Source organism: Anser brachyrhynchus (assembly GCF_964034855.1).
Source record: "Anser brachyrhynchus genome assembly, chromosome: 5".
NCBI lineage: Eukaryota > Metazoa > Chordata > Aves > Anseriformes > Anatidae > Anser > Anser brachyrhynchus.
The window spans coordinates 30,093,789-30,114,661 of record NC_137699.1 but is presented as its reverse complement, the minus strand read 5'-3'; the positions used below and the strand labels follow the sequence as shown (position 1 = coordinate 30,114,661).

Genomic DNA, 20,873 nt, shown 5'->3' with positions numbered 1-20,873 from the left:
GCAACTAAGCGCACAGCTTTTATTCAACTGTCCATAAATAAACCCTGTTAAAACTGGGGGGGGGGATCTTCTGTTCCCAGTTAGAAATAAATAAAAATCAATTAAAAGGAGAGATCATATTTACATAAGACATTCAATGACGAAACTTCAACTTCACCTGAACTGAGCACACGTGTTTTTATAAGCAAGAAAAAAATTCTCAAGTTCCCACACTGTTTCTGAATTAATAACTGCTATGACGTCTGACGGCCTAAGGCACGAAAGCCGTGACAGTGAAACAACCCATAAATCTCTCCCTACCATTACAATTGTCACCAACTTCTACCTCAGTCCGTTCACCTTTCTCTCCCAGCTCTCCAGCAGAAGGGGTACAGAGGCTAGTTTAGAGATTCCTTCCAAATAAATAACGACCAGAGTCCACATCAGAGAAAATACAGATGCACATCATCCAAAATACAGATGCACATCAACCAGCTAGTACTTACAGTGACAACGGGGACAACAAAACCTGTTGTTTAAACAGAAAAAAGGCTGTTTTCCCTTCCACAAAACCAGCTTACACCTTAAATTTAAGGAAAGTGATGCTTAATTCCTACAGTTACTGACAAAAGGAGAGCCTCGATCAGAACTCCAGCAGGCAAGGTCTGCTCCCTGAAGCACATGCCAGCCTCGGTTTGTCCGCGGGGATCCGGAACCGAACGCAATGTGACTCCCCGACCCCGCAAACAAATTGGCATTGTGCTACCAACTCCGGCTCCCCGCTCGGCGACGCGCTCCTCGGCGTGCACCCGAGGCTTCGTTAAAACTGCACCGCTAAGATATCACACGCCGGCGACGTCTTTAGGAGCAGATTTGTAGGAAACATCGTCTCCCCCCCCCTCCCCCAAAATACCTCCGCGTTTCTCCTTGGGTGCAAGCATGCCTCCTCCCTCCGAGGCACGCTGCTGCTGTAGCCAAGGTTACACAAGGAGATCCTCATTGAAGTTGAGCGGTTCCCATCTTGCAGCGCTGCCTCGCCAGGCGCGGCCGGGCGCGCTCCCCACGCAGCCAGCCCCGCACCTACCGGACCCGGCACCGGTACCGCAGGTGTGCGGCTGCCCCCCCGCACGCCAGCACCGGCGCTCGGCGAGCCATAAAACGGGGGGGAGAGCGCACAAACTCGGCAGGGGACGGCTGCCCCCTTCTCCTCCGCCTCTCCTGCAGCAGTTCTGCCGGGGGGACCCCGCGTTGGACTCTTGGAGCTCCCCCGAGACCCCCAAATCCCCCAGCCCCCCCCCGCCCCCGAAGCACCTCCAGCCCCCGTGGCCGCGCACCCAGCACGCCCCCGCCGCATTACCTAACTGCCAGCGGGACCGGGCGGCTCGGCACCGGCTCCAAGCGACGCCGAGGCGGCTGCACCCCCCTCGCCGGCTATTAAAAAAAAAATCATAATTAAAAAAAAAAAAGTGAAAAAAAAAATTAAAAGTACAACTCCCCGCGCCGAGGCAAGTTACTGGCCAAGTCCTGCGTGCAGCCAGGGAGCGGGGCGGCGGGGGGGGTCCCGCGGCTCCCCCCCTCTGCCCTCTTGTCCCGTCCCGTCCCGTCCCGTCCCGTCCCGTCCCGTCCCGTCCCGTCCCGCTGCTCACCCCCGAAGTTGCCGCGGCCGGGCTCGGCTCGGCTCGGCTCGGGCTCGGCTCCGCGCGGCGCTCCCCGCCCGCGCCCGGGATGAGCTCAGCCCGCCGCACGCCGCCCGCCGCCCCGCTCCGCCCGCCCGCCGCAGCTCTCGCGAGAGGCGGAGAGGGAGGGAGAGGAGGGAGAGGAGCGGAGCGGAGCGGGGCTGCCCCGCCGCCCGCCCCTGCGCGCTCCGGAGAGGCGGGGCGGGGGCGAGAGGCCCCCGCGCGTTGCTGCGGCAACGGCCCAAGCGCCGGGCCTGTGTGGTGGGGGTGACCCCCCCCCCGGGTCCTCCTTTCCTTAGGTGGAAACCTAAACACGTACAAAACTTAAGCACCGTGCCCGCTTATTGCCCCCCACACACACTGCTTGTAGTGACCTGTATGCGCGTGAGGTTCCTCAACTCCTGGTGACCAGGCTCCTCAGGGTGTGACGCCCTGGTGCAGCACCTCTCGGAACTTTCTGCGTTTAAATCGTGGTTCCAGTTTGTGTCGTTACATCAAATTCCAGCCTCCTGGAAACGTGTAGGAAGGAGGGTTACTGATGCAAAGGAAGAACCTCCCAGCGCGATGCAGATAGCATTACATCAAGCTCTTTTACTGACTAATTAAACTGAATTCCCTCTCTAGATATCCAACAAATTAGTGACATGAAAAAAAATGAGCATACACCTCCATCACTCCCCTTTTTACATCTCCATCACCCCCTTTTTTCCTACATCACCCCTTTTTCTCCTGCCGCAGTGGCCAAAATTTTAAACAAAATCAGCTGGGGGGTAACGCTTTCTGGATACTCCGCTGGTTGTCATTACCGTCCTTGGCTGGACAGAACATTGACAATCACAGCTAAACTAATGTAACCGAAGCTTTCCCTGAGCTGTCTCTGAAATTAGGACGCTCCAGAAAACATCTCAGATTGGGGCTGGCTGCCTTCCAGCAGCATGCAACACGGCGATAGCGATAGCGAGCATGCTGTGGCAAGCAGCTGCTCCACCGCCGCGCTGGAGCTTCACCCACGGTCACTTTCCAGGAACGTTTGGACCGTCACGACCAACAGGATTTATGCACGGATCCAAAGGATTTCAGAGCTTTCGGAAGATGTTTCTAATGGATCTTCAGTACTGGTGTCTAAATACCACAGGGTGAGGTGCTCTAAAAGTATCTGGCTGGATTTCCAAAGAGCAATCGCTATCTTACGGGTTCTTCAGTTTGAGGCTGTGACTCCAGCAGGTGTTATGGGGTCACAAAAATACTCCCTATCTCATCTTGCATAGTAGAAGGAATGTTCTAGAGGGATGAGGAGATGATCCCAGTGCAGCTCTGGCATGGAAGAATAGGAGAGTTAGCTGTCTAGAATCATGAATAGGAACATTTTAGGTATTTAACCGCATTTATCATGTACCACCCAGCTGAAAAGCTAAGTGTATTTTACAGAAATTAAATAGTTTCTTAAAGGCAGTTCTTACAAAGGGAACTCCAAACAGGATTTCAGTCTTCAGGTATAGAAGTACAACAGAGCTGGATGTGACTACAGCATCATGGTGCATGATTACTCAATTTGTCCTTATCAGAAAAATTCAGATAGCGAAGCCGTCACAACAGTGCAAGCTGTTTAATGAGGCTACTGCATTCACAGATCCTTTTCGATGAACTTCCTCCACACACTTCTGACGTGTCAGATCATAAGACGTGGGAGATGCTCACCAGGGCCACAGAGGGAGGGAGAGGCTCTGACAGAAGGCACCAGCCCAGCTCACACACTATCTGAGACTCGTCCCCGGTGGAGGCCCACGCCCTTGGCTGAAGCGCAGGGCTAGGGCTGGGTCCAGCTCTGGGGCCCCCGCGGGCTCTCCCTGAGTCCCAAGCCTAAAAGGTCGACATCCAGCCACGCAGGGCGTCCTGGCATGGGGGCTGCTGGTGCGAGGCTCAGCCAAGCTGCTCTCCTCGCCATGTTCTGCCTATGCGTGGTGCCTAGATCTGCAGTTAGGGGAGCGGCAATGCTCGCGAGCAACACGTGCTCTCACAGGTCTCGGGATAGCCTGAGCTGGTTTATTTTCTTTATGTGGAAATAAAAACATTTTTGTGCCTTTGTAATTAAGTAATACTAACTTGTTTTTTAGCGGGGAGAGGGATGAAGAATTCAGAGTTTGGCTCTTCCCCATGTAAGGACACAGTCAGAATGGCAAGTCTGGAACAGCTGACTGTGTGGATACTTATCATGGAATAAGAAGGGGTTTATTCCAAAATAATTCCCATGCCTCAATAATGCACAATTAATTCTAGAATAAAAGGACTCTCTTCCCTTTGATAGAGCACTTACACATAGGCCTCTGCTTGAATAGCTGTTGCAGAATGAATGAGGCACAGTCGTCGTTTCAGTTTCCCTGTGTAGACAAGCCCTAAGAGCCTTAAGAGTTTCTGAATGCTAATCCTTCTTCTGCCACTAATGTGTGTGTAACCTTAGGCAAGTCACTCCATTTCTATTTTCATATTCTCATTTAAACGGAAAGGGAAAATGATAGTTATTTACCTCAGAGGAGTGAGGTGCGAGTAAATTAATTAACATTTATGTTGCTCTCTGAAGGTTTAGTGTTATGAAAGGGTAAGTAGTAGGACTGTTTCTGATTAGGGCTGGTCGGAGTTCCTGCAAGCACAGGGAAAATTTGACTAAGAATCTGAACCACCCTGAAACAAAATGCATTATTTATTCATTGATGAACAATGAACATGTGAAAATTTGTATACAGTGCACTCTTCCAAGAAGGAAAGCATTACAATTTGGATATACAATGCACCAGAAAAACAGATGAGGTAATTCAAATGTAGATCATTCACAAGAGCTCAAGACCAGTGAGTTTCAGGATATGGAAAAGGTCCACATTCTCATTCATAGTCTCAGGAAGTCAGTGTATGTTGGGAAGGTTTTAGAGTATTTTCTAGCAGTATTGGCTTGGGGCTTTTAGAGGATTCTCTCTAATACGGATCATTTCGGAGATCCAGTTTACAGTACATAAACAGATACGCTGCCATAGCAAAGGACAATTTTCCTTTGGGGGCACTGGGGACAGGAATACGAGGCAACTTCTTTGGCCAGCTTTGGCAGAAACAGCACTATCTTGTGAAGTGTAGCTTCTCTGTTCTCTTTTCACTCACTAACAGGCCTTTCCTGACAAGAAGTAGGTATAAACACTCGCTGACTTCACCAGTTCCTGACTTCACTGTGCAACCTGTACTATCAACTCTGAACTCTCCAAGGGAAAGAGACTGACATTTAAAAGCAACCCTCTCTGCAGCTTACAAAAATTCACCCTGAAGTACATCTGTTCCATTTAATTTGCATGGGTAATTACTAATTGGGCATAAAGTATTTGAAGCCATTAAAACTCAGAATTAGAAATACACATTAGTTAGAATTAAAAATACATATATTTGTTAATAAAAGCAACAAAATATTTCTGACTTTGGTGCATTTAACTTGGTAGAAATATTGAAGAATTGATTGGAAAAAGGATTTGAAAGGAAAGAAAAGACTGCAGCATTTGCAACAAAACTGCAGCATGGAAGAAAGTGTGAGGGTGAGCATGTAGGCTGGTGGAAAGGGATCAGTAAGTAGGAAGAACAAAATTAAATGATCAGTGTCAAGGCTGACAGGCCAGAATTGTGACCTATCAGTTGTCAGTGGGATCACGGAGGCACACATGCAATTTCAGTTTCCTCCTGCCAAGCCTGTCTGTCCTGGGTTGTGATCAGTAGGCTCTTTCTCATAATTTGCAAGGATCTGCATCATCCTCTGGCATTTCAGGGAACTGCCAAGCCACTGGAATAGAGAAGAGAAACCCAGAAACTGTACTAAGGGGAGCCACTTAGTTCATAGGCAGGTACATATATAATCCTCAGAAAAGAAATTGCAAAATATACACATGCAGAACAAGTCTGCATTTACAGAGGCACCAGTGCACACAGACGTTAACTTTATGAATCAAGAAGGCTTTTCAGTGGTAAAGACACAGTTAATAACCTTGACTGATTAAAAAGAGAGAGAGAGAGAGAGATAGGGAGAGAGAGAATATAAATTTTATTTGGATGCACAGTAGAATACTTAAGAATATTATTTTGGTGTTGCCATTTGCTTTTAATTCAGCACCTGGAACAAAGACATACCTAGTTAGACAAAAGCCCACTAGTTCAGCATTATATGTCAAATAGTCATAGTACTTACTATAGGCTTAGAAGAAAATGAAAGATAAGAGAAGCAGAGTTAGAGACTTTCTTTGCCTGAGAAGAAGGTAATGCAAAAGGGACTTTGGCAAAGAGGGGGTTCTTTTGTTTCAAATTTTCAAGTGATGTGATGCAGCATCAGCCATCAAATCATACTATACAAATATTTTAAAGTAGCATAAGCAGCAAGCACAATCCAGAAGAACTCCAAAGTGCTTTTGTAGAGTATTTAACACCAAGCTCCCCTCCCATGCATTAAAAGATTAATGGTGAAAAGTCAAACACTCAGAAGTAATAAATGCCAATTGCCATCTGCTTATACCATTATTTCAGATTTCTTGGGCACATACACTCCGTAATATAAATTGTAATTCTATGATTACACAGCTTTCTCCACAGCTCCTCTGAAGCCAGGGGATTTGGAGTGCAGCTCCACACCTTCTTTTCTGCACGCTCTTGTCAACCGACTCTGAAGACAGGAGGATGTGTTGCCCACAACACATCTAGATTGATCTAGGTTGATCTAGAGTGTTCATCAGAGCAGAATGTTTCACAAACAGTAACTAATGCATTTTTACCCCTTTCCTGTAAGGTGATATTATTATCCCCATTTCACAGATTAAGTGGCTAGCACCTGGTTTTCCCATACATTTAGCACTGGATAGCTCTTTTCAAGGAAGCACAGCTCCCCAGGAATTCCCTTTTAACTGTGAATGCCTCTGCAAATCAAGTCCCAGGCCCTGGAGGAAGGCTGTAGCTTAGGAGACACTTTAGGACTGCATACACAGGTACTGCTAACCAAAGAAGCAGATCTGTTCACTCCACACCCTGCTGCTTCTCCCTGCTGTCTGCTTGTTCCTGCCCCAACCTTTGTCCTTCACAGATGTTCATGTGACTCTACAGCAAACTGACTCAGAGGACTGATCCAGCTAGAAACTAACCCAGCAGGAAAACTACCACTAGCTTTGAGCCAGATGAGCTTCCTGATGCAGTTAACATTGTGGTCTCATAAATGCCTCTCTCGGTACAAGAAGGGACAAGATAGACAAGATACAGGAACAGACAGCCAGGAGGGCAGGCAGGTAGGATTCCCTTTTTCAGTGGTGGTGCCACTTTTCTTCGGATAAAAGTGTTTGTCAAACTTTAGCATGAGGGCCACAAGCACTTTAGTTAAGTTGTTTGGCTCAAAGCTAGACTCAAAGAGAGACAGCAGCTGGAATAGAGGGGGTAGAAGAGCTCACAGTTCTGGCTCAGCTGCCCTCTTACCTTAAAACTACCGAACTCTCTGTGCTTCTGTGGGACTGCTCTTCACTGTTGGGACTTGTACATTGTGTTCAAACATAACATGTAAATTGGCATTCCTCTTCACGGATTTCCTAAGCAGCTTATATATGCAAAAGAATATGACATTTTATTCTGTAAATGACTGTACTGTTTAAGACAAGTCAGCTGAAAGGAGAAAGTGTGTTTTGGGTTGTTTCTGTCTATTATGAAGAACACATTCTGAAAGATACACAGAAACAGTCCAAAGCCAGTATCTCGGGGATGATATTATACTCTTTCACTGGCACAAGAATTCCTCTCTTTCTTTCTAGGAAATATCAGAATTTCATCATAAGTGGTAGAGAATGCTCCCACCAAGAACAGCGCACAACAGTATGCTTAAGGCACTGGTAAGTGGGAGGTGTCACTGGAGATTCATCTGGTCCTAAGAGAAATGTGACCCAAGTGTCCTGTATCCTGGGCAAGTTTTGTCCTCTATGGCAGAAAGGAGCGGCTCCCTTTCTGCTGGCAACACCTCCAAATGAAAGCAACCTCTCCTTTCTACTTGTAATATACATCTTCAGCAAAAAAAAAAATGCAGGCTGTGAATACTAAGGAACAGAAGTATCTCCTAATATTATCTTGGATTTTAATAGTCAAATCATTTAAAGAGAGAGGAAAACAAATAAACAGTACCCTTAGCAATGCCTGGTAAGTTTAAGCAGAACTCTCAAACTTGAATGATTCATTCTGAAGAAAATATCAAACAAAAAGCCTTCAGATACATTTCATTTTTGTATGTCCATAACTCAAGGTGACTATTTTCTAAGCTATTTTATATGCAATTAGTCTGAAATATGTTTTTTTAGCTCTCAGTTTTCTGAACAAAATATAAAATGACACAGTTATTAACCTTTGGGAAATTTCTCCTACACACAACAGAATTAAATTCTACAGAAAAAACTGAATAACGTTGGGAGAAATTCCAAATGACTTACCACTCATTTGTTTGATGGATAGTTGGGCTAGCTCTCACTTTTTACAGACCTGCCAATCACCCTGAGTTCTGGGATATATTCCGAGAACTCACTTAGAATCACAAATTGCAGTCACAGGCTTCCGTGGCTGAAGCTGTTATGGAAGAAACAATTACTTAGAGAAGGAGATGGTACTGTTTCCGAGGGAGGGTAATGTTGTGGTATCGGTGGCTTTGACTTTTCAGCAGAGTAAGTTTCTTCTTCTAATATGACATTTAAAGAGATGTTATCTGTTTGGAAATCTGTTCTGTCTGAGGATTTCTCTACTGATGTTGAAACTCAAACTGAGATCACCATAATAGATAGAGAGAGGGAAATTGTTATATCAGTTTGTTTATTCTGCATTTGGCAACTCTCTGAATACTCAATTTCATTCTTTCCATAGCAAAGGGTGTTAGTCATTCTGTTGTTTGTCTGAGTATTTCATATAGTAAGAGGAAAAGGGAAAAACATTTTGCAATTCTTGAAATCCAAAAACTGACAAAAGGATTCTGGAGTGTGGCTAAAATGCAAAACTACTTTCCACAATTTTTTGAGAGAGTTAACCCACCTGTCATTACTACGTGTACTGTAAAAGTATATTTATACTCACAGAGTACATGAAGTCAACAAAGTCAGTTGTGCTGAGTAGCTATACACTTCTATTTTGGTATAACTGCTTCAGTTATTATAGGAGCTGCACGTGGCTCATCCTAGATTACCTAGATTAAAAGTCTGGTTCACCAGATTTTTCATTACATCTCAGGCTCGAATGCCACCTTTTCTGTTGTGAAAAGCGCTTCTTATCTCACATCAACTCTTTCAACACAAAGACATGGGGAAAAAAAATCAGGATCTCTTCTCCCTCAATATCCATACCACAAGGTTTCTGTAACAGGAGTGATTTAGCTTCCAGCCAACACCCTTGCATCATTAGGGTCCATTAGTTAGCCTTTCTGCCTCCACGAGGTCTTGAAATCTTATTGCAGGAAGAGATTGCTAAATTAAGATATCTTAAGATCACTTTTCACTCAGTATCCACTGTTCTTCTCACTTGCTGTACATCAGGCTTCAGTTGCTTTGAAGTCATCTTCCAGCTATTTTCATCAAAGAAGCCTTCACTGAAAAAAGGAGAAGGTTAGCACTTCAATTCAGCCTAGAACTGCAATTAGATTTCAACCAAAGAGCAAGCAGGAAACTGCTGTAAGGAATCTTTTAAGGAATCCCTAAAGGACAAATGCAGGGATCTGTAAAGGAAGAGTGCCAGGTAGAGACACAGCACTTTTTTCCGTTGCAGTTTATATTTCATATGAAATACATGATATTGCAGCTTTGTCTTTTGCTGTGGAACTTCTTCACCATAAGACTCTTCAACATGCTGTAAGATTACAAATAAATGTTGCAAGCTTTTTATTAACTCCTTATGTCGTAATAACACCTATATTATATCGTGCAGCCAGAGTAACTGCACAAACTATGGAGTTATTTAAAGTAAATCAATAAGCATATGTATGATGTATTACTTTTCAGCAATACAAGTGCACCAATATAGATTTATTTTTGCTGCTAAGGAAGAAAACAGAAGGGTCTGGCCCAGCATGTAGCTCCTCCAGGTCTGCTGAATCATGGAGGCTTTGAAAGTATCCCATGGCCTGAAAACTATATTCTCTGGGGATATCCTCTTGCTACTTAATAAACCTTTTCTTCTCAAAGGTCAAATATTCAGTCTGGCCTATCCTTTGTTATTCAAGGTTCACAGAAGTTTCACAAGCAGAAGCAATAAAATAAAAATGTCTGTTGTATATTGTGGTTTCAGAGTACAGAAGTCTGTTTTGTTGATACAAATGTTCATTGAACGCTGAATGGTTTTTAAATTAGCTTATAAAATCATCCAGAAATTATTTACAGGCGGAAGCCAAAGTGTATTTGTGTAAACCTTAGATGGATGTGGCTACAGAGCTTGTTAAGCATGAATACCAGGCTGGGGCTTTGAAAGCCTGAGGTACTGACAACATTTTAAGACTATCAAATCCTAGTGATGTTAGGACCTCAGAAAAGAATACACAGGGGCTTGTAAAATGGGGCCTCTGGCAATTATCTAGGGGAAGGAGCTCAGAAAAAAATTGCCTGGAGACACTGTTTTAAGAATAAAATCTTCTTCAATTGCCAAGGGACTAATGAACTATATCTCAGAATGCCAGCCAAAGCCCTACTGCCAAAATGTGCATTTCATTTCAGTGAAAGCAAGGAAGAAATGTATTTCAATCTTTTCCATCTTCAAAAATGGAAAATGATTTTAAGAGTCATCAAAAGTTTTTTAAACTAAAAAAAAAAAAAAAGTTATCTGCAATTTTCATTCAAGAAAAGTTAAAAACCCTACATAATGCCCATAATGCCATAGAATACCCACAAATGGATATTCTATGAATATTCTGTGATTCTATGGAAGGGTTGGAAGAGACCTACAAGGATCATCAAGTCCAACTTGAACTCCAGCAGGCTCAGTTCCATGACCACTGCCCTGGGGAGCCTGTTCCAGTGCCCCACCACTCCCTTGGTGAAGAACCTTTTCCTAATATCCAGCCTGAACTGCCCCCATCGCAGCTTCAAGTCATTCCCTTGGGTCCTATCATTGTCCCCAGAGAGCAGAGCTCAGCGCCTGCCCCTCCGCTCCCCTCATGAGGAAGCTGCAGGCCGCCATGAGGCCTCCAGCTGCAGGCCGCCATGAGGCCTCCCCTCAGTCTGCTCTGCTCTGGGCTGAACAAAGCATGGGACCTCAGATGCTCCTCATACGTCTTCTCCTCCAGACCCTTCCCCATCTTTGTAGCCCTCCTTTGGACACTAAAACCTATTCAGAAATTAATGGAGCTATTTTACATGTGTGTATGTATTTCCCCCAGTTAAAACTGGAAGGAAGAGTTCATGATATTCTTAGCAGTTCTGGTCTAGAGTAACCAACACACTCGTATTTCAGACTGTTGTAACTGTGGAATTCCCTGTCCCAGTTTCTGGTGAATAAATCCTTAGGTTTCCTTCTCAGTTTTCTGAAATCCCCTCCTGGGATTAAAATCTCAGCCTGTGTGCCTTAATGAGACATCCTAATGACATCACTGCACCTCCCTTCCTCCAGACTTGTTTTATGTTTTCCCCCACTTTGAATGGCCTGAAACACCCGATATTCCCCACACCAGCTCCATAAGTATTTCGTCTTTAGAAAAAAAATATATAGTTCTTTTCAAATTTTTAAGCTTTTGTGTTTAAAAAACAAACAAACGTGACTTCAAATGCCATCTAGCAGAATAATATAAGTTCTTGCAGTTGCTTTGTCCCCTCTAGTCATCTAATGACATAGGTAGATCTGCTGATCTAATTATGAGGCACATGGATTGCAGGACTTCCTGTCTTGACATTTTCCTTACAAGTTTTAAGATTTTATAATTTTTTTTTCACAAATTTACTTTTTATGGTTCATTTCTGTACTTGGAATACATATAGAGCTTCCAGATATCTTAGTTAAATTTGCAGTAAAGTGACTGTTTTTCTGCGATATCGCCTGGTGGAGTTAATTCCGTTTCTGTAACAAAACATAACTTAGTTGAATCACAATAACTATGACTCATTAATCTGAGACATCTGTTGATAACCCCTGAAGTCACTGTATTTCAGCACTGCAACAATTCATAACCCTTGCACGAAACAAATAGGGAACATTAATGGATTAGTAACCTCTATGTTTTGGCCTCCTGTGATCTCTAGACTCAACAGAAATGTAACCATGGTGTAAAAATGAGGTAGGTGTTAGAAGTCTAGACATCCTATATCTGGCCATTCTCTTTGGTAGCTGCCCTGGGGTAGTCATTAGAAAAATCTATAGTTAAGCAGATTAAAGTTTCTTGTAAGTGGTGTTGCTGGCAATGCCCTCCAAACGGAACAGGATAGTTGTAAGAGCAGTAGTGCATTTTTCCTAACTTGTATTTCTTGCCTAAATACTCAGATGGCCTTTACTTAGGCTGGACTTTCAAAATGACAGGAAATCAGTTTGTGTACAAATACTTGTTGTCCCCTTTTCTAGTTTGCTTTCCCCTCTATCTCCTTAAGACAACTTCATTATAATTTATTGACACGTAGCCTAAAAAAATGATTTTTCTACTGGGAGTGGCAGTCACTGTTTGAAAATTCACTTCTATTAATAATTCTAAGCCTTGATGAAACAAATATAACAATTATGTAAGGAACAAATAACATTGCAAATCTTTTTGCAAGTAATCAAATAGTTTATGGTTGCACATGATGATGGTACAATAATTTTGCAGACTTTTTCCTGAAAATCCTCCAGTACTTTTTTTCCATCTATCTTTATTACTTTGAAGAAATGCGGGGAAAAAAGTTATTCAGTGAAATCCATCACCAGCATAAAATGTGATTGACAGGGGGTTTTGTGACTTATGCTGGTTTAATAGAAATCAGATTCCTGTTCTAACATCAGAGAAACACATTTGGTTAGAAGTAAGATACGGTTGCCAGTGGAGGATTCTTTTATGTCTGCTTTTAGATGGGTCCCTGCTGCCCTTTTAAAAATGTAAACATGCAATTAATGCAAGCACATATAGTGAAATATTCCTGGTGTTATCTTCCAGGTGAGACCTTTAGAGCTGTAGTGCTGTGTTCTGTGTGGTTATTAAACTTCCCATAACTCTTCTGACTGTCTTCAGTATTTGCACTAACGTCTTTGGCTCAAATTTCCTCTCTCACACTGTATAATATTAGTTCTTTATCAGCCTACACCCTTCATTTTGCAAGTGGCTATATTGATCTAGGCCCTTTTTGTGTCAATATGCACATACTGTCACTGCTTAATGCACAGTATAGCTCAATTCAGTGGGAGTCACTACTCATCTGAGCCCTGACAGGAATGGCATCAGGTTTGTAAAGTGCTTTGTGGCTCTTGGCACACCTTTACCATTTACAGTAATTTCTTTTTGGCAGTAGTAGGATTTCTAGGTGAAGTGGTAGAGCTTTATGATGCAAGTAACCTTGCTGTTGAACTTACCAAGAAACCAATCTCGACTCTGTCAGGTTATTTTTAAAAATTATATGCAACCTTGAAGCACTCCTTGCCAGTCCCTCCAACATCAAAGCTTGGGACTGGGCAAGAACAAGAAATTCTGTCTGCTATTTTCGAGACTGTTATCATCTTTTATGTCTGGTGATTTGAAAAATCATATTTGAAAAAAAAAATAATCAAATATTGTCATTAACTGTGTGTTTATGGATTGGCCTCATGGTCTGCTGATAGCATTTTGTGCAGCTACCACAAAATTCATTTATGGTTATTTGATTTTAGGAATGCTACCTGAAGAACAGCTGCTCTGCAGCTACCTCTGTTGGCTGATCAAGCATCAAGTCCTGTGGCTGTCTGTAGGGTATCCTCTCCCATCTCTTTCCCCAGTGAACATAATGCATGCTTCACTTTAATCACAAGTTGTCCCCCAGATTTCAATCTTGGTACTGCAACTCATGTGCTCAGGGTTCAAGGCACTGCATGAAGATGAAATATGAAGGCTTATCTTGAGGACTGGTGGGAGAGATATGCAAAGGAGCAACTGTTCACACAACCTGCTTTCTTTGGACTGACAGAAAAACAAACCAGAAAAGCTTATAAACAAGGTAAATCAAGTAGTGCTTACACTAGGTGAGGGGCCTAAGAGTGCTACTTTCAGGAATTGGACTCTTTTCCAATGGAAACTGCTGCAGCTATTGCCACCACAGCAACTCTTTTGCCAGCTAGCCTGGTTGATGGCGTAAGCTCCCCTACAGGATACCCTTTATGCTGCTTTAGTGATCAGTTAACTGCAGGCACTTTCCATGAAGGGCCATGCTGAATCACTTTTCTTCCCCGATGAGCCTGGCTTCCCACTGCGCTGACACCCAGTCTCCCCAGCATCCTGCTTTCCCGCCTGGCAGCCAGGGAGCTGCTATGTGACACTGGATGAGCCAAGAGTTGCTGGTTTTGTCTAATGATATTTCTGTTACCATACTCCTAAAAACAGAGCCATAGCCAGGAGGATCTCATGCTACAATTTACAGGGCCTGACTGTTGTTTACACAAAGATGGCTGTGTGGTCCTGACGGCCTTTGAGGTGGGAATAAATGGCATTACCAGACTGCTGTGGAAGGAACAGTTCAGTGTATACAGAAGTCATGTCTGTAACATGCATCTGATGCCCAAGCTTAAAACAATATGCAAAAGTAGGAAAGGTAGCAGCGGGGTATGGAAATTTTATATGACCTAATCAGACAAATAATACCTTAGAAGGGAAAAGCAAGACCAGCAGGTGACTGGTTATCACAACAAAAGATGTCAACAAGCAAATAAAGAAGTAGTAAAACAGAATGAACAGGTTTCTGCAACTTTATATTACAACCTGGTGACAGCAAACATTACTTAGTGATTATTCGTTTGGTGTCTTTGTAATGTATTATGCCCTCAGCAAAGGAGATATTCTTTAATATAAATTTGGATTAACAGAAATCCTGTTCATCTAAAGAAAACCTCTTGGGCACCACATTCCTGAAGGGTGGTGCCATCAGCCACGGGAGACTATTACTAACTGTTGGAACAGACATCTGCGTAACATATTATATATATTTAAAGCTTTAAATATATCTCAGCAGTTTCTCTAGAGGAGATAGTATTTCATTTCCTCTGCTGGTTGAATGTGCACGATCAGGATGGATGAAAATCCCTTGTTACATGTTTATGTAGGCCATCTTTAAAATCTCGCAATGCATCATGCATTTCAACAAGAGCTGAAGTACACAAGCACCGCTTTGCAATGTGGTGCACATTACAGACTTCAGCCACAGGTATGAAGTTATTTGGCTGCCTGCGAGCTGGGAGCCCCATTACAGAACGCGCCATCACGTAGGGGTACAAAAGTACAGTGTCCAAGCTCCGTGCTCTTCTTCAAAGCTGCAGCCCCATTTACCACAATCTCTACACCTGGCCTTGCTTCAGACTATTTTACAATATACCCTCATTTGTCATATTACAAGAACTGAAACAGAAATAGAAAACTGAAGCTCTTTGTCCAAAAGCAATCTTACTCTCTTTGCAGCATACAGGAAGGAGGCAGAAATGAATGTTGCCAGTATCTCAGTTTATTCCAAGATACATCTAAAATGCTTTCCCACATCAATACCACTGAGTGAATTACTGTTGTGAAATCAGTCTGTGCCAATTCTTTCTCTATACCTGCTCCATTCCCCTGCAAGCTCTGCAGCTCGGTTCTACCTATCTTAGCACTGAGCGTTTCTTTTATAGCAGACAGACCCATTGATTTTGTTAGGACATCTCCTGGGATCAAACCCTCCCCAGTTTAAATTATGATGGCAGACGCTGTCTCTAAACATCTGCTGGCTGCTGGAACAGCTCTCTGATTACAAGCAAACAATGCCAATGAATGTAAAATTACTTATCAGACAAAAAAAAAAAAATATTTGAAGAGAGTTACGCCAGGCTTGGTGGCGGGATGGGAAGGCATTTTGGAGAGATCACAAAGACAACATTGTCAAAAATTGATTTGGCTTATTCAAAGCACTAAGATATGTGATTGTGAGAAATTGCAAGACTTCAATTCCCCTATTCAGCTCGGAGTTTCTTTAGATTCTAATTACCACAGCTTAGAAGAAAAGAAAGCAACTAACAGAGGAAAAATGACCTTTTATGGAAGCTTGGCACTTAAATCTGGGAACGTTTAAAAACGTTATTGTAAGAGTTTATTATATAAAATAATCTTCGTAACACTTCATATTAAATAAATAGAGAAAAATTCTCTTAACTGTGCCAAGGCGTGTCACCACTGACCTGCCTCTCACCTACAGGGCCACTTGTGATCTCGAAAAAAAATCCGTACTTGCAACCAGAGGGAAGAAATATTACATTCTTAACACAGGACTGCAACGTGTCCTTTGGCATTGTGCCGAAGGTATTGAGATGAGCGATTTAAGCAGCCCTGCCACTTCAGCAGTATGCTGGAGATGGGAACTCCTCACAAGCCCCACCACTGCCTGCTTTCCGGAGCAGCTCCGACGCCGCCCAGCAGTGGGCTGGGGCTATCCAAGCTGCCAAAACAAGAGCAGTGATGATCACGCAGTGGTTCTGATGCCACATGGAAGTGGTTTGAACCCCAGCACTTCAGACACCAGGCACATGCCCAGATCAGCATAATGGAAATGGCCTTTCTCACTGTACTGGACATTTGAAGTTCATACTCAAATTCCATGGCTTGAACTCACCTCTTCTTGTAACTTGTAACCTAACAGTCTAACATGTAACGTGCTGTCTTTCCTCTGATAGAACAACAGAAAAATTAAAGAATGCCTGATTGAATCAGGCACGAGCTTCCCACGGGATAAAATTAAACAGCTTTCTGCTCGTGCCATGAAGGAAAATGCATCAGGTACCGCTGCAATGATTTAATCACGCAGCATTTGAAAAAGGAACAGCAGCATGTAAAACGCAGCAACATCAACAGGAAACCCAAAGCTGAGAAATGCTAGATATCTGGTTAAATAATGAATTCACCTTTCCCCCCTTTCCATATGATCTTGGCAATTTCTTTTTGACGAGCAAGAGGTTTGTCTTTTTTGGGTAATAAGAGTTGATGAGGTGTAAGAAGAGAAAAAGAAAATCTCGGTGTTTCCATTCCTTCTGCAAAGCCCTGCATTAACTGAGAAATCAGCCTTTTACTTGCAGCTCCTTCTCCTATCATCTGTTTGCAGAAGTTCATTGCTTAATTCCCATTCATATCGCCTCTGTGGAGAATAACAGGCTGATGACATTTCAGTTAATCATAATCTTCCCCTTCTGTGACAACCTGCCAGCAGCCTTTTTGAAAATAAACTTGCAGAATGAAATTTTTTAAAAGAAGGATTTTTCCTCATCCTCATGGAGGGGAAGAACTGACAAGATGAATATGAGAGAATATTTTACAAATGAAATATATAAATATATATATATTCTGGATTTATTACCATTTCCCTCTCAATACTTGATGTAATTTGCCTGGCAATTTTCTAATTGACATAACTTGATGTTTTTGCCTTTATCCTCTTCAGCATAGAGGACCCCTACTGCCTCTATAATGTGCTTACTAGCAAGGATACCTTAAGTTTCCATGGACTAACTTAATTATCAGGCAGCTATACAAGTGCTAACATAACCATCCCTTTGTGTGTGTGCATGCAGAGAGAAAATCCTGTGCAGGGTAGGAAAGCAAGGAACCTTTCAGAAGACTTCTAGCCATTAATGCTAGACACCTTACATGTCATGAAGTCTAATAAATATGGCCATTTTAACCCAGCTGACGTCTCAGTAAAGGAACGGAAAATGCAAGAGTGAGTTGGAAAGAACACGGGAAGGCTTGGAGGGCCTGCTGGCAGCAAGGCTCACAGGAGCCATCACCAGCAGTTGAACTTAAGTCATGGCAGGTGTAAGATTTGGGTAGAGGCCACTGAAACCCAAGGAAATTCTATGGGCCAGAGGCAAAACCACAAGCAGAGGCACCACTGACAAACAAAGAGAAAAGTCAGAGGCTGCCTCATCCAAAGTGACAGCTTTTGTGAAAGTTCAATCAAAGCTGCACAAGTGTCAGCACCTTTTGTTCATAGCAACAAAAGGCAGGATGTTGAGCTATCTGGAAATAGCCTATCTTGTAAATCGCTGCAATGTCATCAAGAAGAAGAAATTCAAGTTTCTATCAGCAACTGCCAGCTTAAAGTCAAAAAAATATCCAGGGGCAGGCAAAATGAAAACCTCCTTAATTAACACAGTCAGTTAAACTATGATGTCTGAACAGAAAGCCCGTGGTTCCTTCCTGAAGCTGAACATGCAGTTGATCTTATAGAGATAGTTGATCTTACAGAGACCTTTGTCAGCAGAGCAGAGGGTCGGCAGTTCATTTATGACATGGAGAACCAACAAAGAAGTGAGAGCATATTCCAGCAGCCTTGGGACTGTTAGGCCGAGAAAAAGTGAAGGAAAGAAGGGAAGTTGTTGCATGACTGGTCGAAAGAAACTTGTGCTAGCGTCTCTCTTTGATGAAGATGCAGTGTTGCCACAGCTGGGGCTGCCTGGGGACCGAGATCCGGAGCTCTTTGCAGGAACCCTAGAGCCTCCAGGAGTACAGATGGATTTCCTAATCTTACTGTAAATGCAACAGAGTTGTGAAGAAATTCACTCCATCCTTTCTCCAAGGGACAATTTCCATATGAACACAAAAACATCAACATTAATTTTCATTTATTACAAGAGTAATTGGTTAGCAGTGGATAGCCGGTTTGCAACTTCTTTCCCTCCTTAGAAGAATTAATAGAGAAGTCACTTAGGCAGCATTAGCACTGAAATACATTTCTTTCAGAGAACTTTCATTCCAGCTCCTTCTGCAGTGGGTAGGGAACTCACACCCACCACACACCCCCACGGTCTATCTGACTTCTTCACACAATGTACAGTATAATCACTCTGTACCTCCACTACAGAAGGTGGCCAGCCGCGTGACTGGTAACCATAGCAGCTGCAATAACCCAAAAAATCCACTGCTGAATGTATGCATAAGTCTGCTGCTTTAGCATCACTTTATTTTCTGTGAACAGTATCAATGGGTATACCTCAAGATGTCCCAGTGATTGGTGAGAAAAGATTCTGTTCCTTGCCACATGGAAAACGGCATGTCTCGCACAGAAGAATGTTTTCTGTCAGCCTCTTGACTTTTGTAATGTCTAGAGATATTTTTCAGGAGCTGTAATCTTAGGCATTCAAACTAAGATTTCTATTTCTTGTATGGGAAAGATTGGTCCTGGAGATTTTCCATGCTGGAATCTCTGGTCTTTTTCCTGTCATGTGCTGAGTACTGCCTGCCAGGGACTGAGAATTAATGGCAGGCAGTAACATTTGATTCTTTCCCAGTAACAACACCAAAACCCAGTATCGTGATACCACTGTCTGCCTCAGTGCTATTAGCTCTTTCAGGCAGAAACAGTGAGCTTTCCACAGGTGGTACACGTGGGGAGGGAATTTCCCCCTACCTCTCCCTAGTTATCACTTTGCAGCTGATCAGAAGCTTGGGAGAACTTAATCCCTTGGAGAAGGCTGCAGCAGGATGGGGGTTTCCTCCTAGACCTTCCTGGGCTATGGGAGCTGCCTCCCCAAGGACCTACAGACCCATGTTAACCCGATACACCGGCAGCTTCAGTTTGCCCCATTCTCTCCCCATTGATGGGGCGAGCACACCATGGATACAACAACACACAAATGCTGTAGAACAGAGTGAAGAAGAAGGGGAGTAACGGCAAGAGCGAAATGAAGCCAAGCAGCATCACTACAGGTAGACCAGCGAGGACCTAGTACTATTGCTGTGGATATTTTGACAGAATATCCTCTTAGCTTTGGTAGCAAATCCACTACTGCGGGCGTTTAGAAGGCTGTTAGCGTTATGGAGCTGGTACACCACTGCATCCACTATCAAAAGCATTCAGTTCCCGACAGTATGTCACACTTGGACATAATCCAAAGTCAGTGACAGTCTAAGACCTGTGAGTTATAAAGCCGATCCCTGCATGCTTATTCATATTAGAAAGCTCACATTTCATCCCAAAGCCCAAAAGCGAGATATATATACCTCAACATGCAACAAATTACAGATGACTCACAGAATCCGAGTTCAAGTCTTTTGGACTGCAGCACAAATGCTACCACCAAAGCAGCTGCTTGGCAGAAGAGTCCCTTTCTTCTGCCTTTAGGAATATCAGGAGCACCAGAAAACTCTGCTATTATTTTCAGCAACATCCTTTTGTTCAGAGAAAGCACAGCAAGTAGGGATTTAGCATCATCTAAAAATGAAACTTAATGCTGCAAATGCAGTCTTTGCAGAAATCTGGAGTGCTCAGGTAACAACCTTACAGGCCAGACTTGTTTTGATTACTTATAAAACAGTGGAGACACGTAAGGACACTTGACAGATGTACAGAACAGCTGATCCAGACACCTCCAGAAATAAAAGCATGAGTTGCTGCAGTTTTGGTCAATGTGCTGTAATTATTAGTTGCAATAAACATTCATCTTTGCAAACTAGCATAGAAAAAGCTTACCAGGAGCATTGGTTTGCAGCCTCTGGTACCAATGTGAGCCAGAATTTGCCCTCAGGAGACCAAGGAGAAGGTACTTGGGAGAATATTGGGACTATGACTGCCTCATTCCTTCACAAGGGCAAAGAAAGAGTAGGCTCTTCATAAGCCTCCTTCCCTGTTAAGCAGGGCATTGCTGGCAAAAAACAAGCCAGGAACATCAGGCTGGAAGGGGCTGCTGGAAGAGCCCGGCACTCTGGTTTCAGAGACATGCACCTCATTACTCAATTCCCTTCCTGCAGAGATTAGATGAGGAATTGTCACACCTGTGGTTCCCTCGGTGCCGCACGTGAGCAACTCATTCATGAATTTCAAACTCTTCAAAGGGTCCCTGCTTTAGGCAGAGTCCGAGACGTGCCGCAGCCTTCCTAGTTTGTTAAAGCTTAGGGCAATGAGAACCCAGACTGACATGGCTGAAAATTCTACATATTGTTACCAGATATTTTTCGTTATTTCTATAGTGTAAGAATTGAATTGTAAATACCAGCATTTTTGTATGACTGCACCTAACTATACACAGACAAAAGATCGTTTACCTTAT

General features: G+C 43.3%; 1 protein-coding gene and 2 long non-coding RNA genes across 28 annotated transcripts in view; all 3 read right to left on the bottom strand.

The window, feature by feature from the left end:
* Window positions 1–1,785, bottom strand: part of SIPA1L1 (signal induced proliferation associated 1 like 1) — a 205,577-nt gene extending 203,792 nt beyond the window's left edge. For 20 of the 26 annotated variants that reach the window (XM_080595949.1, XM_080595945.1, XM_080595927.1 and 17 more), the window contains exons 1-2: window positions 1,626–1,785; window positions 1,337–1,410 (exon numbers count right to left, since the gene is read on the bottom strand). The gene's annotated coding sequence lies outside the window, so the exon portion shown is untranslated. The remainder of the gene's footprint in view (window positions 1–1,336; window positions 1,411–1,625) is intronic. The other 6 variants (XM_080595931.1, XM_080595930.1, XM_080595926.1 and 3 more) reach the window with 1 other exon arrangement.
* A 2,307-nt stretch (window positions 1,786–4,092) lies between these two features.
* Window positions 4,093–7,253, bottom strand: LOC308196677. The gene is made up of 2 exons (XR_013952338.1): window positions 7,142–7,253; window positions 4,093–6,380 (listed from the first exon to the last, which is right to left on the bottom strand). It is a non-coding gene; the product is annotated as an uncharacterized lncRNA (long non-coding RNA).
* A 13-nt stretch (window positions 7,254–7,266) lies between these two features.
* Window positions 7,267–20,846, bottom strand: LOC308196682. The gene is made up of 4 exons (XR_013952343.1): window positions 20,297–20,846; window positions 8,760–9,267; window positions 8,129–8,261; window positions 7,267–7,880 (listed from the first exon to the last, which is right to left on the bottom strand). It is a non-coding gene; the product is annotated as an uncharacterized lncRNA (long non-coding RNA).
* Between the last annotated feature and the right edge of the window lie 27 nt (window positions 20,847–20,873).